Source organism: Ictidomys tridecemlineatus, chromosome 5 (assembly GCF_052094955.1).
Source record: "Ictidomys tridecemlineatus isolate mIctTri1 chromosome 5, mIctTri1.hap1, whole genome shotgun sequence".
Classification (NCBI taxonomy): Eukaryota; Metazoa; Chordata; class Mammalia; order Rodentia; family Sciuridae; genus Ictidomys; species Ictidomys tridecemlineatus.
The window spans coordinates 103,181,551-103,198,668 of NC_135481.1; the positions used below are offsets into that span (position 1 = coordinate 103,181,551).

Sequence of the window (17,118 nt, forward strand, 5' to 3'; positions counted from 1 at the left end):
GAGGGAACTTTTTAAAAGCATGTATCCAGTACACACCAAAAGTTGCTGTTTTTATGAAGTAAGCATAGCACTAGCAACCCTGATCTTTGCCACAGTGTGGTCCTCCAAGCAGCACTATAAAGTGGATCCCATTTTCCCTGAGAAACAATGTTGTAATTGGGGTTCTGTTCTAAGACCTCACTTTGGATTCCTATAAATTCTAGCCAGGATCAATAAAATCTTTTAAAAACAGATACAATAATTCTCATAATCATATGAAATAGTAAAATGATATTTCACAACAGAGATTTGGAGAAGCTTTTACAACCCTTCCTTTTTACTGATGAAAGAAATAATATCCAAGATTACAATATCTAAGATTATGTGGGTCTTCTCTAAGTCAGTAATGAAATAATTCTAAAATGTGCATACATTTGACACCTTATTACATAAGGGACTCTAACACAAATCCTATCATATACATAGAACATATTATATCACAAATTTGAAGTATTTTTAATGTAAAAGTTAGAACAAGAAATACATATTTAACTAGATATAGCTTTCCTGCCTGTCTCCACAGAATTTTAAAAGGTCATTAAAAGAAATGATTTGACTGATTCATTTCTCAGAAAAACTGTCCATGGATAATATGAATCAATACCTTCTTATTTTTTCAATGAATTTTCCTATAAAAACCAGAGGACTTCAAAATAAGCCTACCAGACTTCATTCCCCTAATATAGATAGGTAAGCATCTCCAGTGGTTTGGGAGAGCACTCAGGACCTCAGTTTGCTTTGCAGCACATTGCACTGACCTGATCCTCTGCCGGATTCTATTTCTCCCTCTTTCTCTCTCTCTCTTTTTTTTTTCTCCCTATCTACCTTCCTAAGTAAAGAAAGCCTTGCAAGTGTAGTAAATTACAGAGGGGCAAACATAGAGCACAGAGGAAGAAGGGTAACTTATACTGCTTAACCCATTTTGTCCTATAATCTCAGATATGGAACACCTATAAAACTTTAGTATGTAATATATATGGCCCCTGGCCACATTTGGAAAACTTTCTCTTCCTATTATTGCTAACAAATACAGTGTTATATATATATTTAGTATGTCATATAGATGTATACACACACATAAGAATATAACTATAGTATAGTATAATATTAACATAATATCTATAAGTTCTAGACCATGATTTCTACCCTATGCACTCTCAATTTTATTAAAATATTCTCAGAATTGAAATCTTGGGACTAAATGGGTTAAGATGATTACAAGTGAGAAGACACCATGTATTTTGCTCTAAGAGTTGAAAAAAAGAGAGAGAGAAACTAATATCTTCTCTTCTCCCACTTTGACTCCCAACACAATATTAGATTATACTTTCAGCACAGTGCCTAGAATAATGTATAGAAACTTGTTGACTAGTTAGGTATTTGTTCCTCTAAATCTGAATAATCTTCATGTTCAATGGGATCACCACTAACAAGGTATGAGTTGTTTCTTATCTATTACATGTGATGGTTAAATGTCTATCCTGAAAGAAATCTACATGTGGAATAAATAGTATAGCCTGTACTAAAATAGGCAACATTTAAAAGACATAAATGCTTGTTTTGGCTGCTCTACAGTCAATAGTGAGGAAAAAACAGCAAACATATAATGAAGATGAAGATAACATTGGAACTCCAGTTCTGCTACCTATGCTCTGGTCAAGTTACATGGAAGAGTTCCAGATTCCTGGTCTCAGGTGAGGAAAATATTATCTGACTCATAAGGCTCTGATTGAAGGTGAGCTGAAAGACATGTAAGACATCTTGTACACTGCAGAATACTGCTCAAATGTTGGGTCCTAACCATCACTGCTTCTGGTGCTCTGATGATGACAGTGGAGATGATAGTTGCTTCCAGAGAGGAACCAAGTTGCTTCTGTTGTTCTTGACTCCACAGCACATGTTCTACTTGGCTGATGTTCCCAGAGTAGGACTATCAGAACACTAACTAGCTAGTGAGCACAATTCAACTGGGAAATGGGACCAGTTTGTTTTCCTGTGAACACTGACCTTTTCCTCCATTCCTCTCGTATTATCAGAACTTCTGAACTACTTCCTTTTAGAATACATACAAAACTTTTTTTTTTTAACTTTTGGCTATGGAAAATTTCAAATGTACATAAAAGTCGAGAAAAATGTGCAGCAAAACCTCACATATCACCCGTATCAATGATTATTAATTTATTCAAAGCTTGCTTTACCTGTATCCATAATCATTTTGGATTATTTTGAAGCAACTTCTCAGTATTATTCTTATTTCATCCACAAATATTTCTGCATGTTTCTCTAAAAGACATGTATCCTAATTTTAAACAGAATCAAAATATTATTACATCTAAAAATGAACTATTAACTACTTTATATTATCGAATATCCATGTGCATTAAATTCCTCTAAATGTCTCCAAGATTTATTTGCACTTCAAGTAGATTCTGCAATTAGTTGACAGGTATTGTCTTTTTAAATCTGAAATTTCTTCTTCCATCTTTATTTTTCCCTTGCAATTTATTTGCTAAGGAACCTGCTGTTTTGCCATATAGATTATCCCCAAATCCACATTTTGCTGATGGCATGATTAACATGTTCCTTTGTTCCCTGTATTTCCTGTCACTTCATAATTAGTTCTAGAGACTTTATCAAATTCAGATTTGACTTTTGGATTGCCTAGTTAGTTGATAGTCTTGTATATTGCCATCAGGAGCAATCGATACTTAATTAGCTTGGGTTTTGTGTGCTTAACAACCACTGAGAATCGGTGTTCAGTAGTGCTTCAGTAGTTGGAAAACAGTGATTTTCTCCCATTACTTCCTCATTTGTAAACTGGGATACTATTACTATTTAAAAATGAAAGATATTTTCCAATTCTGATTTTGGCTATGACAAGTTGTTCCCTCTATCTACATACATCATTAATATCTATTATACTGTTCGCTCTATCTACATACATCATTAATATCTTTTGGTATAAAGATATTAATGATGTATGAATACATCATTTTGGTATAATAATATAATGCACATGGATATTAGATAATAGAAACTTTCAAATGGTGGAGAAGGACTAGTCCATGCCACATCATTCAAATTCACTGATTTTACTACTTGTGAGCTCTATTACTTTGGTCAAGGCTTTTAATCTTACTCTCAGTTTTCTTATCCATAATATGGGGGTAATAATGCCTACCTTTTAACTTTTGTGAAAATTCAAGAAAAAATATGTAAAGAGCATGTTTCAGGCTCAAAAAAATAGATGCTCAATAAACTAAATAATAAACTAGTCCACGTATGGACTAGCAACTTTAGTTTATTGAGCATCTATTTTTTTGAGCCTGAAACATGCTCTTTACATATTTTTTCTTGAATTTTCACAAAAGCAGTTGCTCAATAAATGTTATCAAATAAGTAAAGGGATCATTGGTTTTACCTTGTTTCAAGCCAATGATGGTTTTTTGTTTCTTTGGTTTTGTTTTGGTACTAGGGATTGAATTCAGGGGTACTCAATCTCTGAGCCACATCCCCAACCCTATTTTGTATTTTATTTAGAGACAGGGTCTCATTGAGTTGCTTAGCACCTTGCTGTTGCTGAGGCTGGCTTTGAACTTGTGATCCTCCTGCCTCAGCCTCCACTCCCACTGAGATTACAGGCATGTGCCATCATGCCTGGTCTATTGATGGTTTTAATATTTCAAGATGCTGGGCATATAAAAGTGAACATCATCACGATTAATGAATTTATATTTAATTGGGTGTAGAGAGAGAAAAGCACATTATCTGCTCCCAGGTTCAATTACTTCAGCTGGCTAATTTGCAAATATGTAGTGTTGGTAACCCATGGGGCCAGGGCAAGAGGGCGGAGCAAGATCAACTCAACTGTATCATTAGAGATTAAGAAGACATCAATGTTCTCTAAAAGAAAAATGTATTAGTATTTACTATGATCTCTGACTTAGTCTGAGTTGCATAAAGGAATCACCTAGTGTGCCATTGCTTAGATAAATGACACCTAAAAGTTCATGTGTTGAAGGCTTGGTCTCCAGAATGGCACCACTGGGAGGTAGTACAGTGGAAGGATCTAGTAGGAGGTCTTTAAATCATTGAGGCATGCCCTTGAAGGGGATCTTGGGACCCTGGGCCCCACTTCTTTCTTCTTTTTTGCTTCCTGGCTCTGAGAAAAATTTTTCTGCACTGACACACATTCCCACCATCATGTACTACCTTATACAGACTCAAAGCAACAGGGTCAACTATCATGAAGTGGAAATTCTAAAACTGAGCCAAATTATTTTGGCTTTTCTCTTTATAAGTTGACTATCTCAGATATTTCATGATAGTGACTAAAAGCTGACTAGCACACCTAGTATAGTAGATTGAAATGAGTCCCCCAGAAGACAGGTTGAAGTCCTAACTTCCAGAACCTGTTAATGTGACCTTATTTGGAAACAGGGTCTTTACTGATATAATCAAGTTAAGGCCATACAGGATTAGAGTGGGCCCTAAGTCTAATCACTGGTTTCCTTTACAATAAGAGACATAAAGACTATAGGAAAGATGGTCATGTGAAGATGGAGCAGAGAATGGAGTTATGTCACCATAAGTCAAGGAGTGCCAAGGATTGCCAACAACCACCTGATATCTTACTGAATGTTGATTTTGGATATTGAGTCTTTAGGACTATGAGAGAATAAATTTCTGTTGTTTCAAGTCACACAGTTTGTGGTACATTGTTAAAAAAGCTCTAGGAAATGAAAACATCCAGTGAACTTAGACCAAAAGTATGGCTCAGTCAGTCTACCTGTGGCTTGAACTGTTTAGTAAGAAAGAGAGAAGGGGTGGGGGAAATCCTAGACAGGGAAACCTGAATCAGCTTTAATCTGTCTTACTCACCTGGGCCCACAATCAACTTCAAAGCTGTACAAGTACCAACAGGAAAGCCTGTTCTACCTGAAAAGCAGGTGGGCAAAAGCCTCAGAACTTGTTGGCACTGACACCTTGCGGATGAGAAGGCTTTCTATGGAGTTAAGCAGCTTTCATCTTCTTTCAAGTGAGGAAAGGGGAGCATTAACACTGTCAGGCCTGGCGGGGGGAGCATTCTATCCTGGGCATCTTCTGCTCTGCCCTCATTGTATCTCAGAAAGGTTCTGTGGTCTAATGGAAACATCTACCGACTGTGAAGGGAGATGCTCCTAAGTGCTCCCCTAGTTACTTACTGACTACACTGAGCTTCAGCACATCACCACCCCCTCAGCACTGTGAGAAGCATTCAACACAATAATGCAGTCAAGAATTTAGCATGTGAGTGGTGCTGGATTGGCGCCTTTGACAAAGCCACTGTTTGGATATGTGCAAGAGTAAGTAGTAGTGGTGGACATTCACATTCATTGAATACCTTTTGTGTGCCAGGTATTGAGCTGAACACTGAAGAGACTAGGAATGAGCTTCAGTCTTTAACAAATGATGTATATTAGGACTGTGGGATTAGAGATACTGGGTTTCTCTCGCTCTTTTTCCTCTTAAAGCGTCTTTGAATGCTATAATAAGGTTTTATAATTATAATGAAATGTTTTAAAATTAAAACATAATTTTTTAAGTGTGAAAAGCTGCCCATGTATTCATTAAAAATACATATTTTTTATAACATTGCTCAATCATTCAGTGAGACAGAGCATTGGGTACTGAGGGGGTCAGAGTCCACATTCAAATTTACTCTCACCAACAAGGAACTGTAACACTGGGTCAGTAGCACATGATTTAGTCAGCACTTAATCAGTGGCTAAAACTATGGCTAGTTTTATTTTCCCAGCTTAGCTCCCCCAGAACAGGAATTACCTCCTTTCACCCATCTGTTAATACCTACTCCAAAGCCCACCAATGCTCCAGGATTAGCTGGCTTTACATATAGGACTCTGCAATAGAATTCTCTCCACCTTTCTGAAAAACTAGACATAACAAGCAGCCTAATGATTATGTTAGGGCAAGGAAGGAAGTGGAAGAGGCTGGTAAGACTTCTTAACATTTGCAATATGCTTAGTCGTTTCCTATTGGTTCCTCTCCAAGGGTGCTATCAAGACAGGGCAAAGCATGCAGGCAGATCTAAGAAATCCAGCTGTGAGTCAAAAGCACCCGGAACACAGGTGTGTGTGTGTGTGTGTGTGTGTGTGTGTGTGTGTATGTGTGTGTGCGTGCACTGGCATGTGACAACACCTTATGGCTAAAGCAACTAAATCTTTTCATACACAGAGATTAAAAATCAGCCTTTCTCAATGGCTTCTAGAATTTATTCTACTTGCTTCACGACTGCCACAGATGTTTTGGGTACTTGCTGGTAGCAACAAGGAGATTTCAGTCCCATTAGTCTTTGGAAATGTGGATGCGAGTATTATGTGCTAAGTTCTTTGACTTTGCTCTTTCATTTATTCCATTCGGGCCCTACAAGATAGTACTTGACTGGCTGGCAGACTGCCTAGAAAAGACATAACCAAGACTGGGTCCCATGTCAAGGTGACTCCAGCATGGCCTCTCTGTATTACCATAGCCTGACACTATTGAGAGGGAGAGGAGAAAGCTACAGAAAGCATCAAGCAAAATTGTTAATTTTCCCATACCTTTATCTACTGCCCACCAATATAAACAAAGAAATTCAAATAGAGACCTTCAAATCACTCCACAAAGATGATTTCTATGTTTAAATCCAGTCAAGGACAGAGGGGGGGAAAAAAAAAAGAGAACTACATTGAAACTGCTGAACTGTGGTTAAAAGCTTCATTTTTTCTTCTCTCCAAGCAAAGCAGCTAATTGAGGTTAGAGCCATAGAAACCAAACAAAAGGCTCCAAGGAGCCCACACATCCTGGCCTAACTGCTGCCAGCCACTATGGGAAGGGCACGTGCACCCCTCCCCCATTCCTTTACAGTTTAATGAAGATCTGGCCTGTCATCTTCCCAGGAAACAAATTCCACAGCTGACTGAGAGGGACTGATTTCTAAAGAGAGTGGATCCTCCTTTAATGCCAGAAGACGGCAATAAAATGGGTCATAAACAAATTTACTGGGTTATAACCCTCTAGAGTAGACAACTGGGTTTTTCCCAGGCTCAGGGAAGTCCTCAATGTCATCGCTGAGGAGGGATCAAAATGTCTGTGGAAGTCACGGCTCCCTGATTAGGTCAGGTCCTTCTCCCTGGCCTGGGTGAAAGGCATATTCACCTAATAATGATGAGTGTATCCAGCATGCTTTGCAGGTTTGGAAGAATTCTGAAAAAAAAGTCACATTCATACTCCAAAATGTCCAAGATTCTATCATACAAATGACATTAAAAGATATAATTACCTCATGTAAGTCATAAACAAGTAATATTTTTGAATACAGCAAAGAAAAACTAACCATTTTCTTGTTAGACTGATACTCTTAAAAAACTCTCTTTGGGAGATTGGGATTCTAGGGAGTATTCATCATTACTTCAATATTAAAAATATTTTACTGTTGAGTTCTCTATATCACCTGGATTATATCAAACCTCCCTAAGTTTCTTGAACATTTCATCATCTTCTACAACCTGTTTTCTTTATAAAATGAAGTTCATAAATAGACTGTGGGACTGAGGATGTTTAGCTATTTTCTAAGAGGGAAGACATAATTATCATATGGAAAAAAGACTGAATTTGTTTTTTATGAATCCAAGAGAAGGATGATAATAATAACTACAATAATTGTTATTTCATTAGAAGAACTGATATCCATTAAATACATTTATTATATCAATAATGATTCTAAAATCTCTAAATACATTTTTATTATATCTTTACAACAATACCAAGAAATCATTACTCCTACTGTTATGATTTTGTAGATGAAGAAACTAAAGCTCAAAATAGTTAAGAGTTTTATGCTAAGTGTCAGATATCTAGTAGGGAGTGAAAACAGTGTTCAACTCAAGCAGGTAGTGGTCAAGTTAGGAGATGAGAATGGTTAACATCAAGTAACACCAAGCTTCACCTGGGACATAGACCTATCATAGCCCTGATGATGCTGAGTTCCTTCCCTATTGTAATGAGCTCCTTGGTTGACATCAACATGGTTTTCTAGCTTTAAACACATTCTATAGTTACATTTTTTCACCTTAGCCATTCAAAAATCAGAGGAGGGATCACCTGTTATGACAGGTGATATTCAGATTTCTGTGTAAAGATTTAGGTTTGTACACCTGTTCTAAAACTGCTTCCCTTTCCTTCTTGGAAGCAGAGGGATATAAATGTCTTTACAAAGTTTTTCTTCTAAAACCAAGAAGGTCATGAGTGAGAGAGATACCACATATGATTACCACACAGCTCACATGATTCTTAAGCAAACCCCAATTCAAATGGGTGTCAAGGTTTAGCATGGCAATGAGGCCAGATGTGACTGTCATACTAAAAAGCCAAGTGGGATTCCAACCAGCCTTCTCTAGGTCCCTGTGTCACTAGAAGGGCCTTATTAATTGGCCAAATCCAATACCCTCTTCCTCTCTGCTTGAAGTACTGTCTAAGAAGCTCCATAAAGGAGAAGTAAAATATTAGACTGATTGAAAGACTGTTCATTTTGTCTTTCTTAACTGGTTTTTCCTCTTCTTTACTTAATATTAGGACACAATTTAAGTCCCACCATACACTATGAAGTTTTCGAAACAGAGGAAGTAGATAATGTACTAAAAGTTTGCCAACCAGTCTTGAATCATTAAGAGATGATAATCCTTCCAGATGTGATGGTGCATGCCTGTTATCCCAGCAACTCAGGAGGCTGAGGTAGGAGGATAACAAGTTGGAGGCTAGCCTCAGCAATTGAGCAAGACACTGTCTTAAAATAAAAAAGGGATGGGAATATAGCTCAGTGCTAAAGTATCTCTGGGTTCAATCCCCAGTTTGAAAGAGAGACAGAGACAGAGAGAGAGAGAGAGAGAGAGAGAGAGAGAGAGAGAGAGAGAGAGAGAGAGAGACGAAGACAGGGAGAATATATCTTGGCTAAGCTTCTAAAATCTCTAAAACAGTGACAACAACCTCCTCCCAATATTCTGGAGGCCAAGCAAGCGCTTCACATTGTCCTCTTTCTCTATTTCCAGTTCTTAGCCAATTGTCTCAAAAACATCCATTCTGGGCACCTGGGGGAAAAAAAAGGAATGTGTCCTTTTTAGGGGCTTGAATACTTTGCTTGTAGTTACCTCTACAATTAAGATGAACAAGGAACCCCTGACAGCCTTAAGGCAAAAACAAGGCAGAAGGAAGCCTGGGAGACGGCAAGGTGGATGGGCAAGAAATGTTCTACAGTAGCCAGGCATCCATCACAGGGAGCTGGCTATTCTCAACTGAAGACTTGCTGGCAGTTCTAGTTACAAAGGTCAACATTAAAAATGGTGACCCATTCTCTGTATAAACACTGACCAAGAAATTCTTCAAGACACTCTGTGTAGTCATAGGAAGAGGAAAAAGAAGAGAGAAAGAACAAGAAAGAAGAAAAGGTAGGGGGCTTCTCACTCTAGAGACAGCCTGCATTCTCCATTGAATGTGTACCTACCTTCCTAAATAAACCCATCTATGCCTTTGTCAGCTTGTGCTGAAATTCCTTTCAGCACATATGCTAAGAACTCCACTGGTCCAGAGCTGAGCCCTCGCTCACCTCTGGGAACTCTTGGAACGTCTCAGGAGACATCTCTTCTCATGTGATATCTCTTGGAGCCCACCATGGTGCATCAGAGACATCAACTTTGTTTAAAACAATTACATGTTAAGAGGATGGCAACATAAGCATTTCAACCCATCCCTGCAACTGAGACCAGTGTCTTTTTAAAGAAGGACGAGACTTTTGATTCCTAACTAGGCAAAGTCATGGCCTCTTGACAGTCTGAAGCAGCCATAGAAGATGGATCTTCAACCCTCACCAACCCTTAAGATTAAGGGATCAAAGTCTCAGGTGGGGGATGGAGAATAAGATGGGGATTTAGAATAAAGAGCGAGAAATACTGAATCTTAAAGGAAACGCCCACAAGCCATTACGATGGAAGAAAGCACAGTTGTAAATCTTGAGTAACATGTCCTTGGCCCATGCCCTTGAAAAATGAGGGAAATATGCAAGCACAGGGAAAACTAAAACTGGCACAGAATTATGCAGTTCTACTCTAGCTCCAGTCCTGCCCCTGATGCAGCCTTTCTTTAAATATTGGACTCCCCAGCCCAAGACAGGACTGCTTCTCACTCTTGAGATTGCCTACATTCTCCCTAAATAATACCCCTCTGCCTAAGTCTTTGGGAGAAAAAAAGGAAGAAGTGGGTGGGGGGGGGTGTGGAGAAAGAAAAGTTAGGGGAACAAGTCTTATATAAGCTTTAATTAAGACCTTCTCAAGAACGGAGTAAAGTTCTTGAATAGGCAATAGGACTAATTTAAGATCTTTTGTTTTTTGAGTAGAGCCCAGCAGCCCAGAGGTTATGAGTGTCTCGTAGTTAGGATTAAAAACTGAACAAAGGAGTATGGCAGTAGGTCAAGGAATCAAATTCTAAGACCATTGGTACAAGTGCTGAAAGAGAAAAAGCCCTTCAGGTCTAGGCTGAGTCAGACGCCAAAAAACCAGATTACTGAGAAAGACATTCTAGGTGAAAATGAGACTCAAAACTTGGCATACTACAGAATAGTAGAGAAAGGGTAATTTCAAATAATACCTGCAACTGACTGTTAATGGTTGTGGTTGATAAGTTTCCTTGACATTTCATACCTCATTTAATTTCTCAATAAAACCTGTGATGTAGTTAGGCAGAGTGGAATCACTGACCATCACATTCCAGATGAAGAAACAGGTTTGGAGGGGATGCATAACTTCCCAAGGGCAGACTGCTGTTGAGTGGGAGAGTGAAGCCTATTGTCAACAGGGTTTAAAAGATATAAGGTGGTTCAGACTGGAGTGAGTGAATGAATGCAAGCCAAAGCAAAGGGGTTTTACTGCAAATGAGTGACCAGCAACAAAATGAGGGAGAAGATGGGTTGAGAAAAGGGTAGGGACTATAGTAGGGCAGGAAAGAAGGTGGCTGTGGGAGAAATAGTAAAAACCTTCCAAAGTTCCTTGTCCTAGTTGCAAGGTTCTAACTGGAATATTAAATTTTGAAGAGACAATGTTTGCAAAAGTATCTAAAGTGACTAGGAACTAAAGTTGAATTATATAAACCATGGGAAATTTGTTCTTCACGGTTGACCTGTCTTCCAGTCAAGTATTTTCTGTATACTATTATGAACAATGTGTTTGAGGCAATTGAACAATAAATCAGAGACTGATACTGTTTTTCTCCTCTAGGAATATCTCATATATTACAGTATGATGTGATAGTGAATATTCACTAATTTTCCAAATGATTACTGAGCATCTCATATGTGTCAGGCACTAGAGATAGGCCAACAGAAGCAGAAAGTCTCCGTGCACATTGAGTTCACAAGGGCAAAACAGACAATCAGAAACAAACAATGTCAAGGAGGTTAAAAGCAATGGAGAAAAAACAAAGGAGAGTAAAGAAGTAGAGAATAAATAGCCACACATTCTGGTGGCCAGAGGTGAAGCATTATGTACTGAGAACAAGAATATAAGAAGCTGCTTGGTCTTTCCTATTCCTTATGGGGCCATGATAAGAAATCAAGGCCTGCTCCCTGAAGTGATAGTTTTTGAGCTGAACCCTGACTGAGGGATAGCATTCGGACCCACAGCAAGGAATACTGTACACCAAGGTCCAAAGGGAGGATGTGGGCATGGGAAACAAAAGAGTTTGGTTTGAATGGAGAACACATTTGACAGTGGGAAGTGTTTGAAAAAGGGCAGAAGGAAAGAAAACCCTAATTTCTGAATATCTACCAGGCATTATACTAGGTACTTTATATTATCTCACTTAAGAAATAGTCATCCCCAAATACTCCATTTTACAGATGAGAAATTGAGGCTAGGAAAAGTTAAACCTCAGAGTGAGACATGAATGTCAGAGAAAGAAGATCAGAGTTTAGGCAGAGGAAGTCATTGTAGGCTTACCAACATAGCAAGGATATGGCCAGAGATGTGCTGTGCTGGGATTAGCCTGTCATACAGTGAAAACTGCAGCTTCAGGGGCCGGGGACCAGCAAAAGGCAATGAAGACCTCTCAACCACAAATGAACCACCTTGTTTGTCCTGTATTCTTAAGCCCCCAGGACAGAAGGCTTGGTCTATATTAAGTGGCCAGTACTTGATTAATAGTCTATCCAATTTAAAGTTCAAAGCCAAGAAAAGCACAGCTCCTGCTCAGTCTAGTCCTTTTTTTTTTTTTTTTTTTTTTTTGTGATAGGATTAAGTGGGAGATATTCTGAGCTGTTCTTTCTGGCCTGTCCAATACAGTTTGAACATTTTTATTTTTAGCTTTTTCAGATTACACAGCAAAGTATCAAGAAGAAATGATTTACCCATTACTTAAACATTGAAAAGTTACTTTCATTTTTGTTTTTGTCTTTAAATAAGATAAAACACTGTGCCATAACAATATGATGGAATTCTACTCATCAATAGAAAGAAATGGATTATTGATAAAATAAAATCAATGAGATGCTCAATAATTGTGTTGAGTAAAAAAAAGTCAGATAAATTAGAGAACCTACTTTATGATTCCATTTATATAAAATTCTTGAAAATGTAAACTAATTTGTAGTGACAGAAAGCAGATAGTGGGTACTTGGGGAGGGATTACCGACAAGAGGAAAGGATCACAAATAGACAAAGCAACTTGTGTGTGTGAGAGAGAGAGAGAGAGAGAGAGAGAGAGAGAGAGAGAGAGAGAGAGAGAGAGAGAGAGAGAGAGAGAGAGAGTGTGTGTCTATGCTCATTATCTTGAATATAAAGATGAGCTCATGTGTCAAAACTCATCAATATGTTTCAAACCTGTGTAAAAACACAGTACTTCTATAGATCTTAAATAAGAGACTCTAATCAGGGAATTAAGCACTACAAGTTTGAATAACTTCTGTAACACAGATTTCTCATGAATATTTGCATTTTCTTTCAGGGTACAGAGCTATACCACATTTTCCAGTCTTTCTGGCAATGAGGAGTGGTCAGGCCCTGACTTCTGCATTCCTGCTTCCTACCCACCACTCAAATTGAGGAAGCTTTTGAAAAGAGTCCAGATGCAGGTTCACAGAACATGTGTGTAAGTATGTAAAGCTATACACTAAGCTAAAAACTGTTAAATGAAGAATGTCCTAACCTCTTTGGTCAACATGTGTTCTTGACAACCCAGAGGCTGAATAGAATTCTGAATTCTTTAGAATCCTTGGAGTTCACCCAGAAACATCACAGTGCAAGGAGAAATGGTTCCTGGTCTGGGTACTAGAAATTGGGCATGAGGACATGTGAAAACAGAAAGACACCAGAGAAGAGTCCCAGCTGGGGTCTGAGGGTGGCAGATATGTGGGGCAATAATGGATGGCTCTGACATAGAAGAGGGAGCACATGGATATTTGTGCTGGGAGGGACACTTCCACTTTCATTTCAGTGACTGCAAAGCAAGTCACATGGCAAAGCCTGATGTCAATGGAGCGAGAATATCATTCTATTTTAAGAGGGTCAGTCTATGTCACAGGGAGGGATTGAGAATATTTTTACCAGTATATAATCTTCATTGCTTAATAACCAGGACTGAGGTTTTAAGAAGGACAGAGTCCAAGAGCTGAAAATAAAAATTGCAATTGATTGCTTTAGAAATGCATTGAAATGCCATAGTGCCTTGCACATGGCAAACACTCAATGAAAGGTGAGGGAACTGGAATGAAATTCTCCAAGGTGGAAAATGCCCCTCAATTCCAACATCCTGTGGGAAGAGGAAAATAATGAGACAAAAAAAAAGGCGGTAAGTCTCTAGGGATCATTCCAGCTCAAACTGATGTGTTGCTGGAGGCAACAAATTTGTGCAAACAAATCAGTCCTGAGAAGGGGAGGAAAGACCACACAAGCAAGCAGACCTAGAGTGCTCCCTTCTCCACCTAGCCCTCCTTCCTCTGCCCTCCCCTTCCTTCCAACTCTTCTCAGAAAAGCTTCTGGATCCAGTTCTGCTGCAAAATGCCAGAGATACCAGCTATTTCACAAAGCATGTTGGATGAACCCACCCTGAGTCATGAGAACTGAAAGAATAAAAGAAACCACCCTTTGGTAAAGATGGTTTATAAAAAAACTAGGCAAGAGCATAAAAGAAAACTTTCTAGATAGATTTAGCTGTTTTCCTGCAACTTTCAAAAAATTTCTTTCCACTAAGTCCTGGCTTCAAAATATGAAGAATTCTGAAAAGCACATTATAATGCTATCCTCATAAAAGCTACTACTTGTTATGTTCCAGGAATTTCATGAGTCTGATCTTACTAAATTCTTAAAAAAAATCTACATTATTATTATTTTTATTTTCATTCTACAGTTGAGGAAACTAAAGGTCACTGAAGTTAAATGACTTGGTACAAGAGGTAGAAGAAGCCAGAGGTGCTTTATCACTGAGCCACATTTTCAGCACTTCTGAGACCAAGGTCTTGCTAAGTTACTGAGCCAAGTTGCCTTGGCTGGCCTTGAACTTGTGATCCTCCCTACCTCAGCCTCCAGAGTTGCTAGAATTATAGGCATACATCATTGTGCCCAGCTTAGAACTGGTTTTAAACCCTGGTTTGTCAAGCTGTGAAGATGATGGCTTTACATTATGTTATATCAGCTTCTGACAAAGAATAAGAACTAGCATTGTGCCAATGAAAAGTTAAACATAAGCACATGGCTTTTTTACACAGAAAAGAGAAATATTCCAAGAGCAAAAAGGCCAGCCTCCACCTCCCATTAAATAGATCAGCCTCCAAACACACCAACACATTTATCACAAAAGATATTGTAAAATAACCTTCAGTAACATATTTAATTTCATTTCTAAATAATTTCTGATTATTATTTTTCTGATTTTTAATCTATGGTTATAAATAATTCATATCCTATAGAAATAAATGCACTAAGGAATAACAGTTCTATATTACATCCTCAAGATAACCATTATTAGCAATTTTGAGCCTATCAAACTTTTTTCTATATATTTTAGAGACACCCACACGTACACATGCTAAAACAGCAAAACTATACAAAAGCTAATATAGCAAAGCAATTACACATTCTATTCAACAATCCTCCTTGTCAATGAGCAATATAATCAGGATATCTTCCATGACTACGTAGCATTCCATGATAAGAATGCATTATAATTTTTTTTAAAGAGAGAGTGAAAGAGGAGAGAGAGAGAGAGAGAGAGAGAGAGAGAGAGAGAGAGAATTTTTAATATTTATTTTTTAGTTCTCGGCAGACATAACTTCTTTGTTTGTATGTGGTGCTGAGGATCGAACCCAGGCCGTACGCATACCAGGCGATCGCGCTACCACTTGCGCCACATCCCCAGCCCCGCATTATAATTTTTTTGCTATTTGGTTTGACAGCTGGGCTTTCTTTGCTTTTGTTAATATTAACAGTGCTACACTGCACACATAAGCACGTGTCTAATTATTTCCTTGGGATAAACTAATACTTACAATATGACATTTAAACTTATACAGATTTCTAGAATGCCCTCTAGAAATGTTTTTCCATTATCCTTGCATGTGAATTCACATCTCTCCAGGACCAACTCTAAATATTTTCAATCATTCAACTTTACCAAGACAATAGACATTACTGTTTAATCTGCTTGCCTAATTATTGGGATTAATCATTTTATATGGTTTCTTTGAATTTTTTCTTTTGTGAACTAACATATTTAGTTTTGAATTGGCATGTAAGCCAAAGAGTCCAGCAGGATAAACTAGCTCCTTGGTGAAACACCAAATCATTTTGTAGATAAGTGGGTGAAAAGGCTGGTTGAAGAATTCATTGGTCAACAACAACTCTTTCTCCTTACTGCATTTGTGGGAAGTGGCTATAAATGGAGTATCAGATCCAAAATTCCATTTCTATGGCAAGGGGTATTGCTTCTGATGCTGCAGAAATACTATACAGAATGGGCTTACAGTGCCAATCTGGCCATCTTTGGCAGGGATGGAAGGAGACTTTAAGTTTTGTTTACATAGTGTTATGGATTGAACTATATCCCCCCCAAATTCATCTGTTGAAACCTAACTAACCCCTCCAAGTAAATAGACCTCAAAATGTGACTATGTCTGGTGATAAAGTACTTAAAGGTGTTAAAATCAAGTCAGTATGGTGCCCCCATAATCCAGTATAACTGCCTTTTTACAGAGAGGACATAAAGCCACAGACACACAGGGAAGATCATATGAAGACCACAGGAAGACTGGCCAGCTGCAAGCCAAGAAGCCAGGCCTTGGAAGAAACCAAACTTTCCAACACTTTGATCTTGGATTTCCAGACACAGAATTGTGAGAAGATGCCTTTCTGTTGTTTAAGCCACCAAGCCGTAGTACTTTGCTATGGCAGTCATGGAAAAATACTACACATAGCATTCCAAGTACAACTAAGGAAAAGTCAAACAACAAATTCACAGAAAACAACCAAAATTCTGGTGCTGCCACTAAGAAGGGCTAGTATGTTGTTGACATTTATAACCTTGCGTAGAGCACTTGTCTGCATTTCCAGATGCACTGCAAAGCTACATTCCACCTTAATGTAGCTACTCTGTGGTCAAAGAATGTATACAAGAGGGAGAGTGTGAGTTATCCAAACTAGGGCAGCAATCCTCCAACTGCACATCATACAACTCACTCAACTTGTCCTATCAAAGAACCTGTCAGTATTCTCTAGTTGTCTTTACCTACCCTCAGATACATTCAGAGCCCCCATGAGACTGCAAGATGTCTGAAGGCCAGTGTCGTGTCTATCTTGTTCATCATTACACAGTCCTAGACCAGTGGTTGGTCCAAGTAGATCCTCATCTGTATCACAAGTGAATCGATTAGTGTAAAATCACAGTCTGTGCTTCACTGTGAGAGTATCAGAGTGTCATCAAAGCAGGAGTTCTTAACTATTTTTGTGCCACAGACTCTTTGTCAGTCTAATAAGTCCCACAGCCTCCTTCTCAAGATAGTGTATT

General features: G+C 38.4%; 1 protein-coding gene and 1 long non-coding RNA gene across 14 annotated transcripts in view; one reads left to right on the forward strand and one right to left on the reverse strand.

Moving 5' to 3' along the window:
- Positions 1–17,118, reverse strand: part of Ston2 (stonin 2) — a 133,818-nt gene that overhangs the window by 58,718 nt on the left and 57,982 nt on the right. The window lies entirely within an intron of this gene.
- On the forward strand, positions 1,595–16,867 carry LOC120886900 (uncharacterized). Its single transcript, XR_005730061.2, has 3 exons — positions 1,595–1,733; positions 13,066–13,209; positions 16,308–16,867. It is a non-coding gene; the product is annotated as an uncharacterized LOC120886900 (long non-coding RNA).